Source organism: Diabrotica virgifera, chromosome 1 (genome assembly GCF_917563875.1).
Source record: "Diabrotica virgifera virgifera chromosome 1, PGI_DIABVI_V3a".
NCBI classification, from domain to species: Eukaryota; Metazoa; Arthropoda; class Insecta; order Coleoptera; family Chrysomelidae; genus Diabrotica; species Diabrotica virgifera.
The window spans coordinates 236,902,376-236,907,281 of record NC_065443.1 but is presented as its reverse complement, the minus strand read 5'-3'; positions in this window follow the sequence as shown (position 1 = coordinate 236,907,281).

Sequence of the window (4,906 nt, the reverse complement as noted above, 5' to 3'; positions counted from 1 at the left end):
AAAAACAAACTTTTCTATATGTAAACATTGTAAATGTCAGCACAATAGGTCCCGACGGCGGCCATGACACTTTGGCAGTTAGGAGGGGGTACGATTACGGTTTATCCCAATAGTGTCTAATTTAAAATTATATACAATTTTGTTTACTTTGTTGGTGCAGAATGTACATGCACAACTATATGACGTCACTATGCGTTTTGGACCACCTGTTTTAATTTGAATTTTTAATCGTCTTTAGGGGCCAAACGAAAGACAAACAAAACTTTTTTATCTTTGATACATGTTTTAAATTATGTTCTGTTGTGATTTATAACATTTTTTTCGAATTTAAAAATTTATGCAAGTTCCCTATTAGACTTTTTTGTGTAACACGAATCTTTTATGTGAAAAAAATAAACATGTTGAACATACTAAGGAAGTACCTCAGGAAAAAGAGGGGCTAAGAAATGAGTGTGACTGTCTAGAAGAAAAGGTTGCACATCATTTTTGAATGCACTATTGGATGTGCTGTTAGTCTACCAAACGCCATATGCTTTTGATTTATGTATTAGTAATAAAAATAGTACTTTTGTTCATTCTTGCTAATAAAGTTGTGAGCAAAATGAAATAAATCCAGTAATTTCAAGCAAAACCATATAAATCCAGTTTTGTTTAAATTTTCTTTTTATTAAATATCACTTTCTTAAATTTATATTGTAGGAAAAGTTTTATTATGACTTCTCTAATAGTATTTGCGAACAAGGTAAACAAAAACATAATTACTTTTTGCGGCCCAAAAAAATCATATTTTTCCAAATATCGTTTTTAGTGGATTTATTCGGTTTTGCTTTCTTCTTCTTTTTGTGCCACTCCTATCGGAGATTGGAAATCATCAAGGCTACCCTGAATTGTTTACAGCTGACCTAAAAAGTTCATTAGTGGTGCAGCCAAACCACTCTCTCAAATTCCGCATCCACGACATTCTTCTACGGCCTGGATTCCGTTTTCCTTCTATTTTTCCTTGCATTATATTTTGAAGTAATGCGTATTTATGACCTCTCATCAGGTGACCCAAATACTCGAGTTTTCTTCGTTTTATCGTTAATAAAATTTCTGGGTCTCTTCCTATCCTTCGTATTACTTCAAGATTTGTGATTCTTTCAACCCAACTTATCTTCAGCATTCGACGCTTTATTTTGCTTTAAACCTCCTCAATTTATCTACTCTATCTCATATTATGTATAAGTTTTAGTTTGTGAAAACTGTCGTTATAGATAGCAGTCCGTGAAGGATTTAAAGTGTGCGTGAAGTAACAATGTATTTTAAATGGGATTTATTTTTTCGCACTGTTTTTGGCACACTTTCATATAATCAAATATCCTTAATTTTCGCTTTGTCATGGTGATGACATGTGGGCAATAAATTACAACAAAAACTTTGACAGTGTTGTTGTTTGAAAGAAGTTATAATTTTTAAATGTCACAGTTCTAAAAATTGTAGAATAAAAATGAATTCCAGTGACGAAGAGTTGCAGTTTTTTTATTTGTTTATCGTAGATAAAATATTGTATGAAACTGTGCGTGAAGAACTTTTTGCGAATTTACGCGATGTATAGCACTCGCTCCGCTGTCGCTCATGCTCTAAACATCGCGTGCGTTCGCAAAAAGCATACTTCACGAACTGTTTCATAAATAACTATTATTAAACATTGGAAATTATAATAACCTAATTTTTTCTTCTATTGTGTATTTTATCTAAGAATATATTTCTGATTTTTTCCAGATTTTTATGTAAGGTGTGCCAACTTCAAAAACCCGAAAAACTGGTTTTTCGGGGTTTTTGGGGATTATCTCCAATTTGTAAACTTCGAAATATGACACTCAAAAACTGGGCGAAAAACCCTTAAAAACTCGAAAGACCATGTTTTTCACATTTTTTGCGATCGATATATTATACAACCTCAACTATCTCCAATTCATATTCAAAAAATAGTTTTAGGCCTCAAAGAAGGAAATACACCAGTGTTGTTTTCTAACACTGGGTTTTCAAGTGTTATTCGGGGTTTTTTACTGAATTTTTGAAGTGAAAACTTCTTTAGGGACGTTGTGCACTTCTTGGATAGGGGAAAAAGCATTGAATTCGCGACCGTCATCGCTTATGCTATATATTATGTGTATGTATATATAAATTGTGTAGAGGTATTTAAATTTAAAATACATGTAAAACATATTTTAAGATGGGGAAAAAGGATTTATTTCGCGACCGTGATCTCTTCGGCTAAATAAATTTTGTACGTATGTACATTATGTGTATGTATATCTATACAAATTGGTATAGAAGTATTTAAATTTAAAATAAATGTTAAACTTATTTTAAGATGGGGAAAAATGATTTATTTCGCGACCGTCATCGCGACCGTCATTTCTTCGGCGAAATAAATTTTGTACGTATGTATATTATGTGTATGTATAATGTATATATAAATTTTATAGAAGTATTTAAATTTAAAATAAATGTAAAACCTATTTTTGGATGGGGATTTATATGGCGACCGTCATCGCGACCGTCATCTCTTCGGCGAAATCAATTTTGTACGTATATTTATTATGTGTATGTATATATAAATTGTGTAGAAGTATTTAAATCTAAAATAAATGTAAATTCTATTTTAGGATGGGGAGAAAGGATTGATTTCGCGAGTGTCATCGCGACCGTCATCGCTTCGACGAAATAAATTTTGTACGTAGTAATATTATTGATGTGAAAATTTCTTTAAGGACGTTGTGCACTTTTTAGATGGGAAAAAAGCATTGAATTCGCGACCGTCATCGCTTCGGCGAAATAAATTTTGTAGGTATATATTATTATGTGTGTAAGTATATACAGGGTGTCCAGAAACTCTACCGACAAACGAAGACAGGAGATTCTTCAGATAATTTTAAGATAATTTAACCCAATTCACTTAGTCCGAAAATGCTTCCTAATGGAGCTAGAGCTCTTTGAAGATGGCGTCTTGTAATTAGTTTTTCTTAAATACCTCCAGAACGCTTCTATTTAGAAAAACAAAAATTGGTACGCATATTTACCTTCAAGATATAAATCTAATCCATCCATTGCAAATTTCTAGTACCGTTCATAGGCGTCCGTTTTGGGTAGGACAACGGTTATTTTATCGCATAACTTTTTTATCTTTAACTTTTATGCATTTCTGATACTGTATTATTAAATTGGGAAGTATTTTAGTACTAAAAGGTACTATTGTTTTGAATTGGTAGAACACACCGTTTTCTAGAAAAATGGATTTGAAAACTTTCGCTTTTTGAATCAAAAATAAATTAAAAAAAAACTGGTTATTCATTTTTGTTTTAAAAAAAAACTGTTTAGAAAGACGAAAACTGGTACATTTATTTATATTCCAGAGATAAATCGATTTCATTAATTGCGAATTTCTAGTACTGGTCATAGGCGTCCGTTTTGGGTAGGTCAACAGTTATTTTATAGCATAACTTTTTGTCTTGAATTTTTGAGCATTTTTGACACTAGATTATTAAATTATGAGGTATTCGAGTAATAAAAGTTACTCTTACTTTATGTTGGTAAAATACTTCGTTTTTTGTTGAATAGTTCTTTCAATTTTTTTTCAAATTCCAAAAACGAAAAACTTTCAAATCGATTTTTCTAGAAAACGGTGTGTCCTACCGACTTAAATCAAGAGTACCTTTTAGTACTAGAATATCTCACAATTTAATAATCCTGTATCAAAAATTCATAAAAGTTAAGGACAAAAAAGTTATGCGATAAAATACCCGTTGCTCTAACCAAAACGCACGCCTATGACCGGTACTAGAAATTTGCAATGGATGGAATCGATTCATCTCTGAAAAGTAAATAAGCTTACCAATTTTCGTTTTTCTAAATACAAGCGTTCTGGAGGTATTTAAGAAAAACTAATTTCATGACGCCATCTTCAAAGGGCTCTAGCTCCCTTAATAAGCATTTTCGGACTAGGTGAATTGGGTGAAATTGTCTTAAAATTATCTGAGGAATCTCCTGTCTTCGTTTGTCGGTAGAGTTTCTGGACACCCTGTCAGGGCCGGCCCTAGGGTTTGCGGCGCCCTAGGCGAAAACAAATTTTGCGCCCTCATTACAGTTGAAAAAGTTCAACTAGCACTTTACCGGGACACGGTATTTCAACTCTGTGTTATGTTAATAATTTAATTTAATTTAATAAACCTTTGATTAATGACTGGGATATATAAATAAAATAACTGCTATTTTACATAACACAAACTTTAATTTCATAAAAAGCAAATGTAATTACATAAGACGTACTTTAACCAAAGGCATATGGGTTTAATGGGTCAAAGTTGAATTCTGTACATATAATTTTCATCATAAAAAACGGAGACTCAAAGTTAGTCTACAAATCTTTTATAACACTGTCTTAAACAATACACTGACTAACATATTGCAATATTGTTTGCTATTGGATTACTGTTCTATTAACTTCGGACTGAAAGTCACTTTTAAATACAGATTAGAAATTAACAGTATTTCTTGGCTAAAAACTAAAGTCCTAAGGGCACTTTTCTTGCTTTCTGCTTAGCAAATTCTTGAATGAGAACTTTTAAGTCTACTTGTCTTGCTCTCTCACTTTCAATAGATATTGTCGCCAGACCTACAAGTCTCTCCTGGCACATTGTACTGCGGAGATAGGTTTTAATTAATTTAAGTTTGGAAAAACTCCGTTCTGCACTAGCTACAGAAAGTGGCATCGTAAGCAAAATACGAAGTGCTACACATATGTTAGGAAATCCATTCTCAAGGTTGTGTTGGTAAATGTAGTTTAGGACTTCTTCAGGGCTTGATATAGAGTCGATGAGATGATGAGAAATTGCTTTCAATTCAGAACACAGTCCTACAGCAT